The sequence below is a fragment of the Lissotriton helveticus genome, chromosome 2_2, assembly GCF_964261635.1.
Source record: "Lissotriton helveticus chromosome 2_2, aLisHel1.1, whole genome shotgun sequence".
NCBI lineage: Eukaryota > Metazoa > Chordata > Amphibia > Caudata > Salamandridae > Lissotriton > Lissotriton helveticus.
Genome location: NC_136060.1, coordinates 230,273,240 through 230,298,654, shown reverse-complemented (window position 1 = coordinate 230,298,654; position 25,415 = coordinate 230,273,240). Strand labels below are relative to the sequence as shown.

Here is a 25,415-nt window from a genome sequence, read left to right as displayed (position 1 = left end):
ATTAATATAATTGCTTATGATTATCCTGAAAGCATTCATATTTTCCTCAGTCTTATGTCTGATAAAGAACAGTCCTAACTCATTCATCAATCAGGGTATTGTTGTATTCTCTTTAAGGCTGGGAGACTTGTGTCACGGTTTCACAGCTGGCTAGCTCACGTTCTGACTCTCTCAAACCTGACTGTTTTGAATGCAGCAAGGACACATATTCATTTTTAATTTATCTACAATACAAATTGATAAAACATTACATTTACTTGAGTGCCAAAAATGTAAATACAGAAACTTACTCATTTTAACTTCATATGCCGCTCCAACTGAAACAGCAAAGAACAGACACATTTAATATTGTGACAATACAGCGCACATTTCAGCTCTTGGCTATAGTGCTAGTGCACTTCCTCAGACTGGTGTTCATAGTCATGAGACTTTTTCTTCTCTATGGTCAACGAACTGGTTCTAAGGACACATTAGAAGTGGGCCTAGGTGAAATTTAAAGTATGTTGGCGTAAATTGTGAAATTTGTTTTAACACCCTTTACATGAAAGTCCTACAAATACGCCATAATGCCATTTCTCCTAATTGTGGGGCATATTATCAAGGGGCTTTATCTCCGCTTTTTTTGGCTTTAAAAGCCAAGAAAGCGGAGATAAAATTATCTCCCTATTACCAAGCTGTCGCTAACACCAGTTAGCGACAGCTAATAGGAGATAGTGACCATCTTGGGCCCCGCTTTGCATGTCAGTGATATTTATCACTAATGACATGCAAAGTGGGCGTGCCAAGATGTTAGCGACTGAAAACAGTCGCTAACAGCGCTATCTCCTATTACCAACTTTTGGAGATATTCGCGCTAAGCGCGAATATCTCCAAAAGCTAACACTTGCCCAGGAGCAGTTCTTAGCCATGTTATCCAATGGGAGGTGGATAACATGGCTAAGAGCATTTGCTCGATAATGCATGAATATCGCTGACTTTTCAGCGATATTCATGCATTGCGGCCGTTTTTTATCGCATTTGCGATAAACCTTGCTAATAGCAAGGTTTATCTGCGATAAAAATCGCCGATTTGCGGCGATAACTTTTGTCTCTAAATAAGTTAGACACAAAAATTATCTCTATTGGTTGGTAATATGCCCCTGTGTGCTGTATGCAGTGCTCTTGTTTAAATTTATCTCAAGCCAATAATTGATGCAAAACATTTTTTTACTCTAAAATGTATCATGAAATGACAGATTTGCATCATTTTGCCATAATTTTACGTAATTAAAAGAAAGGAAATTACGCAAATTTTACAGACAGCTAATTAGGAGTTTACCTGGAACATTAGCTGACAGGTTGTTTGAAATAGGAAGGAGATCATTCCCAAGCCATAGGAAGGTCAATGATGCTTTACTTTTGATAAGTTTCAGACCCACATTTATCTTTAAGAACGTGCAGAGTAAGAACTTCTTGGACATTAAATACATTTATACTGTTTAATAGCTGCAAATTAGCAGGCAACAAATTGTTTTCCAGAAGTCAAGGCCATGTGATCACAAAGGGAGTTCTTGCAAGTTCCTTATATTTGGGCACCAAGGCAGGTTTTGAGGGTGGGGGTTATGCTACCATGTACAGCGGTATTGTGCATGTTAAAGCTGAGAGATGATGTTTCATTTAAAATATGTATATTAGCTTCATCTTGTGCCTAATATATATTTTTTTATGATTGGCTTTCTTGAAGGACATTTGTAGAACAGGTGTTTTGCAGATTAAAGCATGGCAAAAAAGATATTTAAGTGTTCCAGTGAGTCCCTAACACTCCAAACTGATGTGTTGGAATTTGAGTATATCAATGTAACTTGGCTAAGGATGATAGGACTGGTGGCATATCAATGAGTCAAGTACACACCCTTCCAAATAACAAAAAAATGACAACTGTAACTCTAATCTTAGCCAGGATACTGTGTCTTAAATAATTGCATCTCACTATTGGTTTGTTGCTCTGTTTGACTCACTGAGCAAGTATGTTGACATCTAGTCAGTTGCTTTCATTAGTAGAAGGATTCCACCAATAGCATAGAAATGGGCAGAAATAACAAGAGGAAAACTGTTTTCAATTGTCTTGAATGGAACAGCTTTGGGTCCTGAGAAGCCTATGTCATAACAGTTTGTCAACAACTTTACATCCCAGGCATATGTAAACATGAGGTGTCTTATAGCTATAAAGTTGGCAAATCCTGTACTCCTAAGGTGTGAAGTAAAATGCCTCTCCAGGGAATGGAAAAGACTGAAGACCAAACATCCAACAGCAACCATGTATATGCTGACTTGGTCACTAGATTTTTACACAATTATTGGGAGACTGCAAGTGATTTGCAACCTCCAGACTTCATTGTTATACCAAGCAGAGCATCTGTAGTGAATTGATTGATTTTTCATACCAATATGTTTTTACCTTTTTGAAAAAACTATTTGACCTCATTGAAACCAAAACTCAGAGCTGTGTGACATAGCAAAACACACACGAAGAGGGCAGGGGCTACTTAGAACAGCACCCAACAGATTGAATTGTGTCCTAAAGTAACACAAAAAGGTGCACGAAACGAGGGAGTGCTTCCCTCTATACTCCCCACAATATGGAACAAAGTCCCACAACAAATTGCACTGCAAAATGGTTTCAGCACTCTTATGCATACATATTACTATATCATGTTAAAGTCCACAAATTATTAGCACAATGAAGAATTGTCCAACTCCTGTTGTTTGTATTTTCAAATGTGGTTTGCACTTTATTTTTTCATCAACGGATTCACTCCACAGTTCCAAAAAGCATAGCCAACGGGTTTCGTCTACTGAAAGACTTCTTCAGGGCTATTTAAGAAATATACAAATTATACATATTTTAAAATGAGGAGCCTATACAAAAAATGTTCACATTGAATGAATAAATACATAAACATATATATTTACAGTTAAACAATACTATACAACTATACATGTTGAAATTTCCATGATTATTTATAAAAAATATAACTTGAGCACAATCATTTTGAAGAAAAAGGACATAAATTAATGTCATTTGTCAAAATAAAAGTTCTTCTATTGCTCCATGTATGTATGTCAATATGGGATTTCAACAGCATAATAATACAACAAGGAACAACCACTCATCTATACATATATAAAAAAAAAGATAATAAGATGTGTAGAGTCTAAGAATTGAACACCATATTTGGCAGTATTGTAAACAGTGTTGCATCCCATCTTGTGGTATTCCTATCCCCGAACAGGTTGATTCTTTATTATTTCACACTTCTGAAATTCCAAAGATTATAATGATGAGATTTACATCCTCAAACCGGCAGCAGAGAGAACACATAAACAAAAAGAGTGTTCAACATCATCCTAAATACTTTAACAGATTTCCATGGAGAAAGCAGAAAAACCACAGAAACCATGTTTCACCATATTATGCTCCAGTTCATCAATACCCCTCACAATCTGGATATTCATGCTTGTAACGAATATAATCTTTCAACAAGAGCTCTATTTCATTAATGTTCAGTCCCACGCGACTATTGTGCTTGTGACACACATCACGAGCGTAAAAGTAATGCACCAACAACGTCTCCTGAGTATACGCACGTAAGCATCTGATCAACTTTAACACCTTCAATGCTACAGGAGATTTCCCTCCTGTGCTGAAAGCTTCAGACATGCATTGTTCATGACAAGGTCAGCTCGTCATAAGCACAGGGCCAGTGGTACTGCATGACGAGCTGACCTTGTCATTAGCATAGAAGGGGTTAAAATATGCACTATAGCATCAACCTTGTTTCATGGTTTCCCCATGGCATCTTATCACTATTGTATTGTACATTGTTGGTTTGTGGAGTGGAAAGCAAATATAATATTAATGCTCCAAAGAGAAAGATCTCTAATCTTCTCTACAACCCTACAACATGTATAGTTCAGTGTTAAGAGCGAAAACATATTCAAATAACACTGTTCTTCCTGGGTGTGCAATTTGTAATAATGTAACCACCCCCATTCTGATGACACTATGTAGTCTGCATTTGCAGTTTACGGCAATGGAACCACAAACGACCAAGCGATGGATTGCGGAAGATTGCGTATGGAGTTCCTAAGAACCCCACACTCTAGTTTGCACTTTGTTAGGATGAAAACGCATGGTGGCACGGCACTATCCAATATGTATTTTACAATTTTTTGATAGTATAATCAAAAAAGTGTTGCAAGATTCCTCATTCAAATGTACCGCGACTCCTGATGAATATGCATAGAAGAATCACCTAATACCGCGGCCATATTTAAAAAGCGTTTTCCATCGCCGATTGTATGGTCGTGAACACTAAATAATGCAACCGTCTCCCTTGCATATCTTAATGCAATTTAGGAAGACAATGATCTCATAACACATTACCATTAAAGTATCCCTCCATCAATATAGAGAGATGAAAAAGCTGTAAACAAGAAATCTCACAAAAGTCACTACAAGTTATATTTTTAACATTACTACCCCCAACGTCGATAAATTTCATCTAACAAACTTCTTACCCTTAGCAGCCTGATAACCGCTCCTCATTCCTGTCAAAAGGTAATATACAAAAGACCCGACATGTCTGAAAACCATGTTTTTAAAAGACCCGATCAGGAAGCACTTCCTACTCGTAATCGTATCTCTCACCGACACGTGTCAGTGTCTATAAACAAGCCAAAACATGGCGGCCATTTTGAAGTGTACTAAAGATCAATAAGAGTCACATTCTATAGCCACTTCTTAATACAAGGAGACCTAATACTATATAGAAAATGATTACTGAAGAATAAAATTAGCTGGACAGCATCTTGCACAAGTTCCGAGAGTCTGCTTCATCTTATATCTGTCCCTCGTCTAACGATTTCTAAATGAACTAGATGATTCAAATATCAAAACTTTAACAAACAGACACTTCCTACTCGTAATCGTCTCTCTCACTGACACATGTCAGTGTCTGTAAACAAGCCAAAACATGGCAGCCATTTTGAAGTGTACTAAAGATCAATAAGAGTCACATTCTATAGCCACTTCTAATTACAAGGAGACCTAATACTATATAGAAAATGATTACTACCTGTGTGACATAGCTTAATGCTAAATAAAAATACCAAAATCTGTAGGAATTATTGGTGCTCTTGGATGTAAATTTAGAATTCTGGAGATAGTAGGAGTGGGGAGAGGAGTTGGCCTAATGGCTAGGGCGGTCAACCTCGAATCTGGGGAACTGGGTTTGAGTCTCGGCAATGACACTCAACATCCTGTGATTCTGGGCAAATCACTTAATCTCACGTGCCTAACAAAAGAGAATGTGTCCTCATTTAATGCAACTGGTGCTATGTAAAGTGCTCTGATACCCGATTCGTGTCAAGTTCGTGCTATATGAACTCTATAAAATAAAAAGAATAAACTTTTTTTAAAAATAACATCACATTCTAATTGATACTCCAGTGACACAATACGATGTGAATTCATGTACCTTTGACTCCAATACAAACGCAAGGAGGTTAGCCTGAAACTGGACCGAGGATGCTTGTTTCCAGTCAAGAGAAGAGATGGCTTGGCAGTTCGAGCTGGACTGTTCCCATGAGGCACAGGGTCAAGACTGATTTGCAGATAGCTATATCTGAACTGGGGTGGCGAAGTGAGCTGAAGAACGATGATGGATTCAACCCAGATCTGTGACTGGGGGTGAGTGTCTGAAAAGTTTCAGCGCCTCGTCCATCATCTCCTTGTGTTTGCTACCTTGGACTCCAATGGCATAATTTGAAAAGGATTCATGTGGCCATTGACCCTAATTAAATCACAGCAAGTGGCATCACTGACAAATATGGCTACAATATGTGCCAGAATAAATAAAAAAATATTGACCAAAAGAGATAAAAGTATATTCTAATCCCTACCTACATCTTAATTAATCAGCACCATTGATATGTCAGTAGCACATCAAAAGCATACCGACATACATAACCAGATATACAAACACTCTCTTAAACATCATGTGCTCATTCATATCCTCTGATCCAGGCACATCTTCTAGGAAATGCCCAATTAATTTCTTCCAATGATCTGGTAAACTATTGCAATTCCCAATTACAGTCTCCAAAAGCCCAATTACAGTTTACCTGTAAAATACACGTAGTTGTTGTGAATAGCTGAATGTATTAAACTTACTCAAAAGTGTAAATTGCCAAAGACATAAGAAAGGCAAGCATCTGCACCTGTCTGGGGATAAGAAGAGACCCCAATTCAAAATGAACTTTATATATTTTCCAAACACAAAAGTCATCTGAAAAACAGATTGGGCAAAATATTATTTTCACCACTGTTCAAGTCAGGGGAAGTTGAGAAGTTTTGGCCTTCTTGCAATTAGACAAAAATAAAGAAGTACCCTAAGATGAACAAGAAAGCAGTACTATTATTTGCAAAAAACCTACCAATGAGAAGAGAAGAATGTCAGTGGCAGTGCAACTGGGAAGGCCTCAAAAGATCCAAAGAGATAACATTTGAGGTTGCTAAAATAATCATTCCCTGGAGGTCGGTTAGTTGAACACAATTTACTTACCACTCCCAGATGCCACGATCTCCTAATTTTATATATATAGTATTAGCTAATTTAATTTTCTAATGCTTGGGTACACAATTTACATTGACATTTACACCACAAGACATAGAGTCTTTAAAATGAATTGTTTCTGATTCAGAGTAGTGTGGCTTTTTAATTGATACCTATTAAAAAGAAGTCTGGGTGTGTACATGATTCTCCTAAGAGGTGCTGAAAAGAAGAATAAGCAAGACTTCAGAGGCAAGGTAAATGGGGAGTGTTAGGCCTGTTAGCCCTAGGGTGGTCTTTCCCCAAACCAGTGCTGAAGTTCTTGTGCTCACCCCCCTAAACATGCTTTGATTGGCATACCCTTAATTGGCATATTTAATATACTTATAAGTCTCTTGTCGAGTGGTATACCAAATAACCAGTAACTACAAATTAAATTCTACCAATGGGCCTTCAGCATGTATTGTGCCACCCATCTAAGTAGCACCTTAGAAATGTCAGTGGCCTGCCAATGCAGTCTGAATGCAGTTGTAAACTGCTATGTCGACTTGGCATTTAAGCTCTCTTGCCAAGCCTTAAACTCCCCTTTTATTATATATGTCATCCCTAAAGAAACAACCAAGAAAAATCCATCACTGACATTAATCCTTGACTATAAGTTATTTTTAAAATGTGTTCACCCAACTTAATCAATGTAATCACGTTTTTTATTTTTCACTGTTAGTACAGAACATTTATTCTCTTCTTTTCTAGCTACTGCAATAAACATTAAAACATCAAAAACAAAAAAAATAAAGAAATTATGAAATTATGTTAGTACAAGACACATTATAACACATAATACATTTTTAAAAACACAATGCAAAAAAATGGGAACAGCAATAAAAACTGTGAAGTGTATCAATATGTCACAGTTCTGACATTTAGCAGAGCCAATGAGCCTCAATTGATTAAACAAATAGTATAGGCTCACCTTGAAAACATATACAGCAGGAGTTTGATCATCCAACCTTTTTTTGGGCTTAAAACAAAAAGAGGGAGGCCTAACCAAGTTTCTCAAATTGTGATGTAAAACAGGGTTCACCATAAGCCAAATTACCTTTTGACCCTGGTGATTTGATAACTGTCAACACATTTCGAACCCTATAAGATTTGATGGTTCTCGTCAGAACTGTGAAACACTGAAAATACACAGCAAATTAGGAGAGGCAATGAAATCTTCTCTTTTTTATGAAAAAAATGTTTACTTTTAACTCTCAACAGCCAACTAACTAACCTCTTTTTTTCCTTTATTCCATCACCGCTGGCTGAATTCTAAACAATGATTTTATCAGTTGTTTTTGAAAGTTGGCATTTCCTGCCTATAGCCCTTTGTGCCTGCAGACTGTCTTGAGTCACATGACTGGGTGTGGCTGAATATTATTCTTTTTGAATTTCTCCCAGACAGTCACACAATAACGGGGTTAAGTGTGCCTCAATGTGCCATCAACTGGCATAATGGGGGGCAGAGCTAAACACAGCCTACTTGCACCTGAATAGGCTATGTCCTGTCTCCACACAAAGGCCCTACAGACTCTGCATTGTCACTTCAGCTAGCCTGGAGCCAGGGCAGAGGAGTCAGGAAATTCCATGGCCTTCATAGAACATTTCCAGAAGATTTGCCTAGCTTTCGGAAGAAGGGCACCAGCGTATACAACTAGGATCATCAGACCCACTCTTCAGTTCTCTACTGGACCTGAGGAAGGACTTTCAGAGAACTCCCTGTTACTGTGACCTGCTGTGTACTCTGTCAGAGTTCTGATATAACTCGAAGGACTGCTCTGCTGCCTGAAGCCTACCTTGAACCCACAGGAACCTTCCATGCTGTTGAGCCTGGCATCTTCATCTGCCCATAGGACTACCAGAAGTGACTGCACGGGCTAGTTTGCTGACCTCCTGTTTGGATCCAGAGGGACAAAAAAGGCTCCCACCATGTTGAACCAGCACATGGATCCAGCCTGACTGAGTCTTGAACCCCCAAGAGGTGTCCCAACAGTTCTGGACCCTTGGTTGTGGTGCTAAAGGTGCCTAGCTGTCTAAAAGAACTGGAAGGAGACCAGGACCAACCTGTTCACCTATCCACATGAGGTCCATTGCTGTTTGGATGGACTTTGTAGATTCTCCCACTATGTTTTTCTCCGCAACATCATGGCTGTTTCAGCGATCCTTCATCAAAGGCTTATATGGCCACGTGGAACTGTCTTCAGATACAGCCCTTTGCCTCCTCCCACTGGAGATTGTTGACTTCCATTTCAATGAATAAGTCAGAAGGTAAAAATCTCCATTGCGCCTTCGTTCTAAGGATATCTGACAACGACAGTCCCTCCTCTGACACCCCTGCCGCCTGCCTGCAGAACTTCTACCTTCCCAGAACTTTTTCTTCAAGAATTCTTCATAGTCTGAAGGTTAGCGCTGGTTGGACCCAATCCACATATTTTATCCGAACTGCACTCTGTTGCAGGTTGGCCTTAACTTTTGACTTCAACTCAGTCTCCCATGACTAGATTGCTGCGGTTAGTGCTTTAAATATTTAGGTGCTCGCTTTTGCTAAAAACATTAAACATTGATAACTATGTTTCTACTGTTTGGATCTTCATCATTTTAGTGTCAAGTCATTTAATGAAATCTACTTGTAGGGGTTGATTAGGATGGTGGAAGGACCGCCACTGCCTGCCATTCGGTGGCGATCCTCCCGTCCGCCGACCGCAGGTTTGCCCCCGCCGAATTAGGATGGTGGGGGGAATCGTTTCCTGATCGCGGCACACAGAAAGACCACCCGCCACTACTCTGCCATAAGCAATTATTCAGATTGCCTGGCAGACGAGGGGCCATAAAATGGTGGCGTGCCTAGCAGGCACCGTCCACCAAATTATGATGAAGGGTAATTGCAGGCTTTCAATGGCGGCAAAGCCGTCATGGAAAGGCACGTGGGGATTACTTAGGTTGGCACTTTGCGGGCACCTATGTGTTGGGGGAGGTGAGGGTGCACTTGGGGAGTACCCATGCTACCCCCTACATTTCACAACACAGCTTGGCAGGCACCGTGTGGTGCCTGCCATGTGTGCAGTAACATGCACAACATGGTTTCCGTTTCGCAGCAGGTGCTGCAGTGAGCAACATCCGCTGCAATGTTAAAAACCAAAATGCGGCTGCCATTGTGACGGTCACATCCTGATTTGGTATTGCGGATTGTTCCAGTTTACCACAGGATGGCTGACGGACTCAAGTCTGTCCGCCATCTTAATGAGCTCCTAAGTTTCTAAACTAGTTTGGGATTTTTTTTGTTTTATGTACCTACGTTATTACTATCTATGTACAGCACAAAATACTTTAAACATTGCCTCTAAGTTAAGTCTGACTGCTTGTTGTGCCAAGCTACCCAGAGATGAAAACATGATAATTTTGTGAATATGTGTTTTTCCCCCTTCCAGGGATTGTGGCTATTGCTTGACCAGGGCCCACACCCCTTCAGTCAACAACCCAGTTTCTCACATTGGCGTTCAGCGGTATGGCTCAAGACCTGCGTTTGATCAGTACCATACTCTGATTTGTGTTATATAAGAGTGACCTATTTTTAAATTCATCCTTAGTTTTTCCATTGGCTGTTTTCCCCCTTTCCTAAAGTTAAGTGTCCTGCCTTCTTTTTTGCACTATAGAGATGGAGTCATGAATCTTTGATGCTCTCAGTAGGGCTGAGCTCCTGAAACTCTACAAGAACAAGAAACTGAAAGCAGACAGGAGGGCTACCAAACTGTGGGGCATATTACCAACCAATAGAGATAATTTTTGTCTCTAACTTATTTAGAGACAAAACTTATCGCCGCAAATCGGCGATTTTTATCGCAGATAAACCTTGCTATTAGCAAGGTTTATCGCAAATGCGATAAAAAACGGCCGCAATGCATGAATATCGCTGAAAAGTCAGCGATATTCATGCATTATCGAGCAAATGCTCTTAGCCATGTTATCCACCTCCCATTGGATAACATGGCTAAGAACTGCTCCTGGGCAAGTGTTAGCTTTTGGAGATATTCGCGCTTAGCGCGAATATCTCCAAAAGTTGGTAATAGGAGATAGCGATGTTAGCGACTGTTTTCAGTCGCTAACATCTTGGCACGCCCACTTTGCATGTCATTAGTGATAAATATCACTGACATGCAAAGCGGGACCCAAGATGGTCACTATCTCCTATTAGCTGTCGCTAACTGGTGTTAGCGACAGCTTGGTAATAGGGAGATAATTTTATCTCCGCTTTCTTGGCTTTTAAAGCCAAAAAAGCGGAGATAAAGCCCCTTGATAATATGCCCCTGTATCTCCAGGTAGCTCTCAGGACCTTAGAGAAGGTGCAGAGGTGGCAGGTCACCTCAGGAGAGGAGAACATGAATAGCAATAAGGAGGAGGGAGTACAAACAGAGGCAGAGGAGAAACAAGACCCAGCAAATGGAGAGCATAACTCCACCCCAGATGATGACTAGGATAGAGCAGGGAGCAGTGTGTCTGTCAGGAGGCTCACCCCACAGCAGCTGGAAAACTGGAGAGAGTGGAGGAGACTCAAGTTAGAGTTAGCCAAACAAAAAACTGAAATCTGATCAGAGGTTAGTATGAGAGAGACTGGCCAAGGAAGAAAATAGAATGTCCCCTGAGATTAGTCTAAAGGAGCTGGACAAAAATGCAATGCAGATGAGTTCAGCAATATTATTTATAGCATACCAGCATCATCCACTGGAGAGGTTAGGGTCCTCATACGCAAGGACCTAGTGTCACTTATGGGGTGGTGTGATGTATTTACTATGGGTACTGTATCGATCCCCCTATTTCTGACCCTTGTCTGGTTAATAATTAACTAGCAGCCATTCAACTGCACAAAAACCCGTTATCTGATTAGCCATACAATGGCACAGAAGCCCGTTATCTGATTAGGTCATAGCGCATGCCATCTCATTAGGCAAGCACTATTTCTCCAGCCCCCTAATAGGCATACGGAGTTCTCAAAACAAATCAAACCTACAGCGACCTGGGAAATCCCCGCAGCCATTGTTTTGATTTAGCCGAGAACTTCAGTAAAGAATGTGCGAACGACCAGTTCTTATGACATCCTTATTGACGTATTTATGTCCATCCTTACGTCAATCTCGGCACCTTTCAGGTATAAATAATACCGACATTGCCTTAAGCAAACACACGATGTGGTGACAAGATTGGAGCAGCGAGACTTGCCGAGGAGCCCAGCCGACAGCGAAGCCCACAGACGCTGCCCCTCCTTTCTGATGCGCTGAGAAAGAGACGCTGTCTTTTCTCCTGCCGAGAAATCCAGCTCCGGCGCTTCCAGCCACCCTTGCAGGCAGCTGGGATATCAAGCCCTGAGATAGAGATACCAGCCCTCCAGCCTTCTAAATCCCAGGTACTGAACTGAATAACCCCTTGCAGAGAATTCTTGAAGCAGACCCTTGGCAAAGCAAACTTAACTTAAAATGCTACTTATCTACTCCCGCCCACGTATTAGGCTTAGGTCAGGTACATTGGGGTAGGCGTAGTTAGAAGCACCAGTTGAGTACGATTAGTCAATGTATATATGTATGTATCTATTTTATCCATTTTAAGTATCATATGGCTAAGAAACCATATCAATGCTTTTACAGTATTATTTTAAAATTCTGTTTTTACTGTATGCACTCTACTTAACAATAAGTATTGCAATAATAGCGATTCATTTCTCTTGTATGAGAAAAGAGACTGATCAATAAATAACATCTTTTTATTGAACACGCCCGTCTCTTCCTTTTCTCTACAATCTGGTGAAACTAAGAATGCACTGAACTGACTGAGTAAAATAAGTTGTCTTTTGTTTTCACACGACTCTAGAGATATACTCTTGATTAGGGGAGAGCAAAGTTGTCATGTTCTATGGTTGTCAGAAACTAAATCCCTTCTTGTCTATCCAGGGAGGTTAAACTCCTCCTTGTCTATTCGAGAAAGTTTCTAGTGAACTCTGAGCTAGCTGGCAAACACTAAACTTAAGTCTAATATCGTCAGTAGAAGACCTAGTTAACCTCTGTCCTACATCTATACTATTGAAGATATTATTCCAATGCGCAGAGCCTATTGGGATAATAGGAACTACACTACATGGCGCCCAACGGTTTGGATAGGCGATAAATCTAACGTAAGACATTAGAGTAACTCAGTCGTGCTTTTTCACACAGACCCCTTTTTTCCCCATAATACTCCAAAGACGTCTGGAGTGGGTGAAAGGTTATATCCGCCAAACTTCGTAGGAGGAGACTCCTATGTATGGTTCTTGGTTTATTCAACGTTGAAGGATACAATGTTCCTAAATATTGTGCATCTAATCTTTGTTTCCATAAAAACCTGATCTGCAAATAAACAAAATCTTCTTGTCAGTAAAATGTCAGACAATGAAGTAGAAAGAGAGACAGCTAGAATAGCAGCTCAACTCCTAGCCGATGACAATAGTCTCCTACAGCAAGACCCGGATGCAATACTCATCCCGGTCAACATAAGAAAATCTATAACTTTAAAACTTATAGAAAATGGACTGACACCGAGAGGTGGTACAGTCATATTCGTAATTGAGGCACACGAATATCGGCAGACAGAGGTATTCTATTCATGGATAAACTTTCCAGCAGCAAACGCTGTAACAAAGGACTTCCACTATTACAAAATAGAGGAACCTCCTAATGAGTACACTCCTTTCGAGGAGGTGGAAATACCACTCAAATACCAAGAGCACCTGCTCTGGTTTAATGGCGCCCTAAAACATAATAATCACATCACCAGGCTCGGTCCACTAGGTAGACCAGGAGCAACGTGGCCGGTCCTAGCTGGATACACACCACATCCAGACATTGAAGAAATGCCTGCACCAGATCTTTTAGCACAGCTAAAACAATTAATTAAAATACATAGACAATTAGTCCAATATGTAATGCGGACTTCAACAGTCCAACCATCGATTAAAATTCCACAGCTGATCCCTCATCAGGGGAACACAAATAAAATTACACCACAGAACATACAGTCCTGTCTAGGTACAGTACCCGCAAAACGGGAACAAATTCATTCTGGTTAGCACAAAAAATCACTCAAATAGAGGCAGTGTTCCCTGATACCACCTCTCTTGAGAAACACAGAATTCTGACTATCTGTCTTCCAATGGGAATCGCACCACATGTGGAGGACTGTGACACTTGGGGTACAGTCTTTGATTCCAGTTACACAAAAACACATGGTGTCCCATCCATGTCAGTAATACCAGATGTGCTAAAACAAATTCAAGATGAATACGGTCCAGAACCTGCTTTAACTCTTGGTATGAAACTACTAAAAGACTTCAAGCAGGTCTCTGCAATATTATTAGCCAATATAAAGGGAGAAGCAGCAAATGTGGCGATCCGCCAGAGGTTGAAAGAAACAGATATAGCAGACCAACCATTTGAACTTGCCAGAATCATAGAAAAATCCTATGAAGAGCTAGGAAGAGATAGTTTGGGTGGGAAACCAGTGAAACCCCAACTAATAGAAAATCCTGAAAAGGTATTTATTAAAAATAACCTAAACACTTCAAAGAAGATCTGGGATGGAAATAAACAATCCACTCCCAAAGAAAAAAGATTCCAGTCCAGAGGAAGGTCTCCTCGGCGGAGAGAAAGATCTCCGGACCAAGGACGCAAGTCTCCCCAAAGGGAGCCCTCTGTGAAAAAATACAACCTTAGAAATAGGGATAATATAAAAAAACCTGATAGATATCAAGATATTGATACACGTCCCTCTCGATCTTTTCAGACTTCCTCGCAGAAATCGGAAAGAAGAGGACGGTCAGAACACAGGGAAGAGCACGTCAAGTCCAAAGACAAGGAACCTGCTCATCAAAATAAAAAATTACAGTTTCCAAAAAAGAAGGTAGCCAGTATTAAAGTAATCAACCATGCCGAGAATACTGGGGACACAGCTGAAAAACGGAGAATGGGCTCAGACAATGCTAGACAGCGCAGCAGAAGTGAGCATAGCTCGCAAGATCCTTATGAATCATCTGAAGACAGTGGACACGAATGAATACATTCAGGTGGAAACTGCAGATACCAGAGTTAGCAAACCTCATAAAATATATGAAATAACATTGCGTATAGAGGGGGATAAGACTAGGAAAATAAGGGGTCTCTTTTGGGATAATCTCTCCAAGGGCTATGACATCCTTCTAGCTGAAAGAGACTGGCCACCAGAGTTTGTCAGGGAGTGCCCTCATGGCGAAGAAATAATTATGCCTGCCTTCTCAAATCATATTCCAATTCATAAAAAATATACACTTGCAAGAAAGTGGGCAGTAGCCCAAGCTCCTGCATTATATAAAAACCATGTGGGATGGGATGAGGACTCTCCTCCTCACAAAATCCAGTTAAAATCACAACCTACTGCACAGAGGTAGTACCGAATTAAGCAAGAAGCTAAAAAACGGATAAAAGAGATCCTAGATCAACTTGAATACCAGGGGGTGATTGAAACTTGCACCTCACAAATGAATAATCCTTTGTTTCCTGTCTCCAAACCAGATAATTCATATCGTCTTGTTTTGGACTACAGACACCTTAACTCATTTTGCAAAACCTTTGCAGTACAAAACTCGCATAGTGCTGCACTAATGAATAACATAGTGCGCAAAAAATACAAAACAACATTAGACATCTCTAATGGATTCTTCTGTCAAAATATAGCACCAGAGAGCAGATATTTGACCGCGTTCTCAATAAATGGCGCGCAAAAAAATTCTGTTGTTTGCCCCAGGGGTTTAAGAACAGCCCAGGATTATTCTCAGCAAGAGTTACAGAGTTACTACAAATATATGATGATGAGGCATTATCTTATGTCGATGACATCTATCTAACAGATGATGACTTGGATACTCACTTGAAGAGAGTGAACACCATAATACTTGGGTTCGCAGCAGAGGGTTACAAATTCAACTTTAAAAAGTCAAGAATTGCCCATCTAACTGTCCTGTTTTTAGGATATGAACTATCAAGTGAAGTCAAAAGCCTGGCTGACAATTTCCTAGAGAAATGTGCTGTAATCCAAGCACCTAGAACACTAAAAAACTTACAATCAATTCTAGGTTTCCTAAATTTCGGAAGAACTTACATTATAAATTATGCAGAGAGAGTTAAACCTCTCTATGATCTTATAAAACCAGATTTTAAAAGAATCAATTGGACTCAAAAACACACAGAAATTTTGAGATCTTTACAAACAGATATGTTAGTTAAAACAAAATTACAAACACGTGATAACACACGCAACCTTGTGATTCGAGTCATCCCAGGAAGATGCGGATTCACGTACCTAACCTCTAATGAGGGAGAGAAGGTACCAATTGCATACAAATCACATTTGTACACAGAAGCTGAAAAAAGGTTCAGCATTAAGGAAAACATTGTTCATGCGGTTCAAACAGCTGTAGCAAAAGAAAAATACCAAGCCGACGGTAGACAGGTTACAGTCAGAACAGCAGAATCAGCTTTTGAGGCATTAACAACACCATGTAATTTACCGACAACGGCACTGAATCCAGAATGGATACAATGGGTAAATTCTGTTGCTACAGACAAAGTAAAATACTATTTTGACCCGGAAATGAAAGAATTAAAATATCTAGAATATGAGAGAGAATACCCTCTGCCAATCGACATTCTGCCTTTACGACAGTACGCCTGTGTAATATATACAGACGGTCATGCTCAACCCTCAGTTTGGGGAGAGCTGGCTTACAACGCCACATGCGAAATTGTAAAAGACGTGTGGCGCGGAGGTAAATTGAGACCTCTATTTACAAAAACACACTCAGTGGAAAATAATTCAGAACAACAAACTGAAATAATAGCGTTAAAAATGGCGCTAGATAATGCCGATCGCGAATTCCCGACACTTATAGTGTGCGATTCGTATTACTGCGTCAAATCATACAATAACGATTTACAGAAATGGATTCAAAACGGTTACAAAGATGACACAGGTGCAACAATAAAGCAAAAAGTGCTTTGGGAACAAGTAGTTCTTTTACAGAAAGAACTACCAAAAACTCACGTGATACATTCACTGAGTCATCGGCGTGATGGCGTTCACGTTGCAGGGAATTCATTGGCTGAGACAGCCACAGCGGTAGCAACTAAATCGGCTTCCGTAGCTACAAAGAAGCATGCAGTAAAATACATTGACGGTGAAACTGTGCTGGCAGTAAAAACGTCATCAAAAGGCGACTGGTCAGCGCTACCGATCAATTACCCACTCAGTTATACATACATAATCGATGCAAACTCAGTCCCTTTTGCTCGAATCCCTGGAGTGGGGGATAGAGTAATTCCAAACACGGACAAGAGAGTCTTGTTAATAGTAGACGCACATATTGGCGAGGGTCTAAGACATCGCACAATTAAAGATTCTCTAGGAGAATTACAAACAACATACTGGTGGCCAGGAATGAGTCTGGACCAACACCTATTCGCGAGGAACTGTCCAAACTGCAACAGAGATCGCAGTGGTGAACGAAATGGTATATTCCCACGGCTTTTCGCTCAATAAGGAATAGGCTACCAACATAAACACACCCAGTATGAATAATGCGTCATATTAACATGTAGAGACTATTTTCACTTATAATGTAGACCCCAGCGATCGGCTGACGCCAGAACTGTTATAAAAGATTTGCGAGTCTTTATCGGCACATACGCAATTGGCATGCTACATTCTGACCAGGGTCCTGCTTTGAGCTCTCGAGCTTATAGGGAGGCCATGACCAGCATGGGCATTGCATTGCGGTACTCTTGTCCATTTCATCCTGAGGGAAATGGAATCGTAGAAAGAAAAAACAGTGACATAAAGCAATCTATAACAGCAAAGGTATTAGGTTCAGGAGCTGGGTGGGTTAAACATTTAATAAGTGTCCAACGTAGTCTAAATAACCTGCCAAGAAATTCTCTGAAAGGACTCAGTCCGTACGAACTATTGTTCGGGACTAGAATGTTGATCCAGGACCTTGATAGTCAGACTTCAGTGGTTAAAGATAAATGCTTTGATATCAAAGATCGTTTGGCTATTTTACAGGACTTAAATGAAACAAGAAAAGACCTGAGCAACATAAAGTTGAAACAGCAGCCAACAACCACTGAAGAAAAACCACCTGTCCCAGCAAGGCCTGTCTGGATTCCAAAAGTCGGGGATCTGGTCAGAGAGAAGATCGCGGTAAAGAAGGAATTTGGGCCTTCTTACAGAAAAGCAGTTCCTGTCTTGTCTATCAACGGGACAAGATCAATAGTACTACCGCCCCTTGCTGGTAAAAAGGAGAACTGAGTCATATCCATCGACCTGGTTAAACCACAATCATGTGGCCGATAACAAATAGTAGGCCAAGTGGACTCCCAAGAAGTAGCAGAACACCAAAGTTTGCTACATCCACAGAGGTTCAAACTGAAAGACTGATCACATTTGAAAAATCTACAGTGAAACAACAAGGACTATGCAACAAAGCAATGGAACTTAAACCTCTTAAACCCCAAATCAAAGCTTTTCATCAAGAAACACCGACCTACGATGATGTAACTACAGACTTTTCTAATGAAACAAAGCAAAATCCAAAAGCAAATAGTAATCCAGAAGCAATTGGAACAATTGACAGAACGGCATCCGGCTACTTCATCAACTTCGATGGTTTTTCTGAAGATCCAAGTGAACCGGAAGTACAGCCATCAACAAAAACTTTTAAAGACAAAGGAAAGGAACTTTTTCATCAACTAAAGGGAACCTATCTGATTTCTCCATGGATTGAAATTTGGGTGACATTAGGTGCATTTGTCCTCATACTTTGGCTCATCATGGTACTATGCTTGGGACATTTCATTGAGGGAAAATATGCTAAAATGGACACAGCAAGCCAGAAAATCAACTTGGTCCTTAAACCACACACATCTTCACATGTCGAGAAAAGAGAACTTTCTTCAGTGTACTTCACAGCCAATCCTATACCAGGCGGTGTAGCATGGGACAATACTGATTATGAAATCTATGGCCCGGTTAAAATCCTGAAGTATCCACATCAATTTAAGATCTCGTTAAGTGACTTTGTAAAACCAAGCACATTTGCTGATGATTGGGACTTTGAAAGTATTAATGATATGATGTCTGACCTAGTAATGTCTGCTAAATTTACAGAACATGATTATTTGCAGGGTTCGTCTAATTATGATCAAATGTTCTGCTACAACCACTATGGTAACCATTATCTCCATAAATCTGCACAACCTAGAAATGTTTTAAATTATAACCAATGGGAACATTGTGCTATTCCTCCAAAGAGTAGTTCTAAAACATTTTATGATAAATATTCATATTTTTCAGGGTTTAACACAAGTAATGCAGAAACATTTTATTTCAAATTGTCGAATAAGACAGGTATGAAGACGATGCTTACACGAAATTTATATATTCAGATTCATTTTTTGAGCAAATGAATACATTTGGTTTTGATTTCTGGAACAATAACATTGAAGCAAAAACTGTTTGGGGTACAAAAGATTGGCAAGTACAAGGTATAGAATCATTGTTCAGAGCCTGCATGATCCCAGAACAAATTATATTTTTGAATGACACTATTCAACAAACTACCTGTCTTGGCTTAGCCAAAATCAAAGACTTAAACAAACCGTCTATTCCAAAGCCAACAACGAACAGTAATAGCTCTATAGATGTTGAGATAGACGTGAACCATATTTTAAACCAAAACAGAACACATCCTGAATGGAAACAATGGTTGATCTGGCCCACAGACACAAATAACTGTCAAGACAGATTCCTGAACAAAATACAGGGGTTCAAATTGACCAGGCCAGACCCTAGATATTCCCAAAGACAACATCCAGGGATAGTAACTACTTACAGTGTGGGCAAGCTCTGCCTTCAATGGCTACAAACATCCACACTGGCAGAAATTAAGCAACACCTAACTTTACTTCAAGAGGGTGCTGACTTGCGTGATTTCATTATGGGACCACGCAAACAGCGTCAAAAACGTTTCATAGCGGCCTCTATATATGCAGCTTACAATGAAGCTTGGAAAGAAACTCAAATTGAGACAGCAGAAAAACTACGGGAAATTGACCGTATTAATTTGGAAAAATCCCTTTCTGTTGTGGACAATGGGTTAATGACTCTGTCCTCCAGAATATATTCACTGGACAGTATTGTGTCTTCAGCAATCGATATAATATCGCAAGACTTACTGATGTTACAACACGGTCAGTCCCAATTGCGTTCTATTGTACAACTTGGCTGGACGTTACAAAATCTGCATTCAGGCTATGTGCCTTGGCGTTTAATCAACACAACCTCACTGTTTAATATCTTTAACCTTACTGATAAACAAATCAGTTTTGCACAGAAGGGTGCTGACTATACAATTCTGAGCATTGAAAAACTTGAGAGATTACCATTGACAATGTCAGAACGACCTGTCATTGAATGGATAATACATGGGATAATTAATATCCCGATAACAACTTTCCAGTTTCAATACTGCCAAAAATATATACAGGCAGGCCAGTATGAAAGGTTGGGTGAAGGGTACATTAAGTCAACATGGAACTTGCCCTATACCCACACATGTGTTAGTAATAAAGGCCAGAATGTGTTTCTTAGTGGCAATAATTGTGCAAGGTCACTAAGCGGTACACTTCTGTGTCAGGGTATTAGTTTGCATGGAGCCTGTGAAGGGACTACAAATAACCTTTCATGTCACCAGCTAGGCACACCTGCAACACAGATAGAACCATTCTTTAGGAGACTCTCGAACGGGAGTTACATTCTAATTGTAGATCGCAGATGTTGCAGTCTGCTGCCCGGAAAACCTTATCTCATAACCGTGACTACGAAGGTCATGTGCTGTGAACAAGTATTGTTCTCAAACGATGCTCGAGACAGGGAGGCAAGGTTATGGCCCAGTTTGAAAATTTCTTCTATTCGAATTGATACTTTAAGCAGAATGAAGACTGTGCTCCTACAGACGCCATCCCGGTTAACGTCATCAAAAGAAACGTATGAACTCCAAGTTGCAAGGACAACTGCAGAGATTCATTCACTGTTATCAACCAATTCCCCCATACATTTCGCAGAAATACTGAGCGAAATCTTAAATATTTCTGATACAAGCGGAATCTCGAGTGTATTTAAGACAGTGTTTTTGGGAGCTTTAACCCCATTCAAAGCCATCCTGGGTATTTTTCCTGATTTTGTCCATTCCATCTTTGGCGGACTTCCTCTCCTTTTGGGACTAGTGGCAGGCATCCTATTTTTGATCCTGTTACTTCGTTATGGCAAACCACGTCACAGACAAGACACCAGCGACAATGGAAGAAACGATCCTAGCCATACGCTACAGGGACCGCATAACTAAAGTCCTTGGAATAGCCCGGCTTAAAGACCTGAACATGACTTGGTTTCTTTCATTTAGACCGATGTGGCAAAGTTGTGTTATGCCTGTATTAAGGTGCTTGCTATGTGGCGAAGAATGCGTGTTGGACACCTGTCTGACACTACAATCGGATGTGCCAATGGACGCAGAGACTTTGTTGGGTCCGGTAACGGCTCATGCAGTGTACTGTCCCCAGCGGCTACCAATCCTGATGACGGCATTCGTGGAGACTTCACCACTACGATTGAAGAGTAGTGAAGTACAAGATGAAAGCAGCATCGATCAGGTACGACCTTCTGTCAGCTATGCTGATCGAAACATCAATGAAGGCAATCATGCTCATGAATGCATGTTAATAAATTTTTCCGAGTTAGTGGAACTTTCGCAAGAAGCAGTTGACAGTTTTTTCGAAAGTCTCAACAATATGATGTTTTCACCAGAGCAGAAAGAATGACTTTGAGCAAACTAGCACACAGTGTTCCCTACACCCTGAATTTGGCCTTCAACTTTGAAAATAAAGCAATAAGAAATTTTCTCACCAGTTTTTACGGAGAGCGGGACATTTTTTTTTTCTTTCCTTTTCCAAAAATATTTACGATTTTTTGGGACACTTATCTTCTGCTTAAAGTAAAACTATTCTTAGAGAACAAAATTTCTATTTTTAGCTACTCTAGAGACATTAGCTACCCTCTAGCATGTTCACAAATATTTATGATTTTGTGATGAGATGGTCTCGAATTTTTTCTTCTGTATTAAGAGCCATTTCATGTGTAATTTCCGCATTTCGTTTATGCTGATTTCAAAATATGCGTATTAGATTTTGCATTATTATACTGCTTGAAGTGCATATAGTAACTATACTCATCTTTTCGTGTATTTCGCATTTCCAATTTTCAAAATGCATTTGATTGTATTTTGGGGTGGTTCGGTATACACATGCACTACTAGTTTTGTTTACTATGCCTAGATTTGTAAATATGGACATAGATTACATGGAGTGGGTGTGATGTATTTACTATGGGTACTGTATCGATCCCCCTATTTCTGACCCTTGTCTGGTTAATAATTAACTAGCAGCCATTCAACTGCACAAAAACCCGTTATCTGATTAGCCATACAATGGCACAGAAGCCCGTTATCTGATTAGGTCATAGCGCATGCCATCTCATTAGGCAAGCACTATTTCTCCAGCCCCCTAATAGGCATACGGAGTTCTCAAAACAAATCAAACCTACAGCGACCTGGGAAATCCCCGCAGCCATTGTTTTGATTTAGCCGAGAACTTCAGTAAAGAATGTGCAAACGACCAGTTCTTATGACATCCTTATTGACGTATTTATGTCCATCCTTACGTCAATCTCGGCACCTTTCAGGTATAAATAATACCGACATTGCCTTAAGCAAACACACAAGGTGGTGACAAGATTGGAGCAGCGAGACTTGCCGAGGAGCCCAGCCGACAGCGAAGCCCACAGACGCTGCCCCTCCTTTCTGACGCGCTGAGAAAGAGACGCTGCCTTTTCTCCTGCCGAGAAATCCAGCTCCGGCGCTTTCAGCCGCCCTTGCAGGCAGCTGGGATATCAAGCCCTGAGATAGAGATACCAGCCCTCCAGCCTTCTAAATCCCAGGTACTGAACTGAATAACCCCTTGCAGAGAATTCTTGAAGCAGACCCTTGGCAAAGCAAACTTAACTTAAACTGCTACTTATCTACTCCCGCCCACGTATTAGGCTTAGGTCAGGTACATTGGGGTAGGCGTAGTTAGAAGCATCAGTTGAGTACGATTAGTCAATGTATATATGTATGTATCTATTTTATCCATTTTAAGTATCATATGGCTAAGAAACCATATCAATGCTTTTACAGTATTATTTTATAATTCTGTTTTTACTGTATGCACTCTACTTAACAATAAGTATTGCAATAATAGCGATTCATTTCTCTTGTATGAGAAAAGAGATTGATCAATAAATAACATCTTTTTATTGAACACGCCCGTCTCTTCCTTTTCTCTACAATCTGGTGAAACTAAGAATGCACTGAACTGACTGAGTAAAGTAAGTTGTCTTTTGTTTTCACACGACTCTAGAGATATACTCTTGATTAGGGGAGAGCAAAGTTGTCATGTTCTATGGTTGTCAGAAACTAAATCCCTTCTTGTCTATCCAGGAAGGTTAAACTCCTCCTTGTCTATTCGAGAAAGTTTCTAGTGAACTCTGAGCTAGCTGGCAAACACTAAACTTTAAGTCTAATATCGTCAGTAGAAGACCTAGTTAACCTCTGTCCTACGTCTATACTATTGAAGATATTATTCCAATGCGCAGAGCCTAATGGGATAATAGGAACTACACTACAGTGGGAGATGATATTGATAAATGGCTCTCAACATATGAGGTAGCCCACGGTGGGAAGGGACACACTCCTCTCAATTGAGTTAGTATACCACACCACGTATGCCCCCATGAAGGCCAATCCTCATACCAAATCTGAGCTGACCCCTGATAAGCACCGACAGAGGTTCAGGGACAGCCACGACCTCCCAAATAAGTCCTGTGTTGGCTTTGTAGACTATTCCAACAAAGCACTGAAGGACTGGGTGAGGAGCAGCAAGGTAGATAATTTCACTGGGATGTACACCCTGAATTGTGGGAACCACATGCTCAATACCTGTTTTAAAGAGCTGCACCAACACCTGGGGGATAGCAAGCTGACTGACCCCAGGAGGTTTGTTGAGGAGGCAGACCTCTGGGTCAGCATCAGAGTATCTAAGAAGGTATCTGGGGGACTCCCAGAATTGTGATCATGGTTCCCATCAGAATAAGGATTAAGGTGATAAAAAGAAGGCGTTCTCTCAAGGCCCACAAAATAGTTCACAAAGGAAAGGGCCCCAATCCCAATGTGGCCAACAGAGGAACGGCTTCTGCAACACGAATCATAGTAACTCTGTCCTCAAGTACTATAAGGGCACATAACAGGTGATCCAAAGTGCCCCAAAAGGGCATAGCCTCCCAGTGGAGGCAAACCCCCATGGTTGGCTACCATAGTGCTTAGAGGAGAGATGACTCAATTTATTTAGGGGGAAACCAATGAGATTATCCTAGTGTCCCTTGGTGACAAGGAGATGTTTCTCAAAGCCAACATGCCTCCCAAAACTTAGCATAGCATAGGTAGCGGGTCACCATAAATGGGCACAGGGTAAAGGCTCAGTGGTACACAGGAGCCAGTATGACTCCTGTAAGGTATCATAAGGTTTCCTCGGAGCAACTGATTTCCAATAAATTCCACTAGGATTTTGAAGCAGACAACCAGGAGAGCCACTACCATGTGGCTCTAGTTCCCTTTGAATGGGGGGGTCTAAGGTCTTAAGAAATTTTGATGTCAGCCCTGCCATGCCTGTTGGCTGTCTACTAAGGAAGATCTTGAGCATGGTTCACTGATAGAATGCTAAAAACAACAATGTAAAAATATATCGAAAAAAATATATAGAATGCAAAAATATCTGCTCCCATACTTAAACAGGTAAGTACACAAATATTGAATCAAAAATATCGAAGTTAAAAATATAGATGTAAAACATATACATGTAAAAATTTAAATAAAATAAAATAATAGATATTACATATATAAAAGATTAGTATTATTTTAACAAAATATATGTAATTTAATATATATACATTTTGATTAAATATTTTAAAAAAACTAATTTAAGAAAATATAAACATGCAAACATAATAATGTATGCATATACATATTTGTACTTTAAAATAATGTATTACCTAACATTTTTGTTTAATTTTAAACTTTTTAATTATATAAAAATAAAATATCTACATACATAATTTAAAATTAAAAAATACATTTTATAACTAATTAAAACATTAAACTATTAAAACAAAATTAAAAATTACATATAGCAATACAATAAATAGAACAGTAGGGAAAATATAGGATAGCGAAATAATTAAATTTACTGTTCCAACTCCAGTGAGTGCAACAGTAGGAAAAATGTTGGATAGTGGAGGGGTAGAAATTACTATTCCCACTCCAAAGAGAGCAACAATAGGGAAAGTGTTGGATAGCAGAGGGGTAAAAATGATTACTCCCACTCCAGTGAGTGCAACAGTAGGGAAGGTTTTGGATAGCGAAGGTGTGAAAATTACTATTCCCACTCCAGTGAGTGCAACAGTAGGGAAATTATTGGATAGCGGAGAAGTAAAAATTACTATTCTCACTCTAGTGAGTGCAACAGTTGGGAAAGTGCTGGATAGTAGAGGGTAAAAGTACTATTCCCTCTCCAGTGAGTGCAACAG

General features: G+C 40.1%; 1 long non-coding RNA gene across 2 annotated transcripts in view; it reads right to left on the bottom strand.

Annotated features, from left to right (window-relative positions):
• Nucleotides 1-265: 265 nt before the first annotated feature.
• LOC144821383 (uncharacterized) overlaps nt 266-25,415 on the bottom strand; it is a 140,306-nt gene continuing 115,156 nt past the window's right edge. For both annotated transcript variants that reach the window (XR_013608342.1, XR_013608341.1), the window contains one exon: nt 266-2,853. This is a non-coding gene — a long non-coding RNA (uncharacterized LOC144821383). The remainder of the gene's footprint in view (nt 2,854-25,415) is intronic.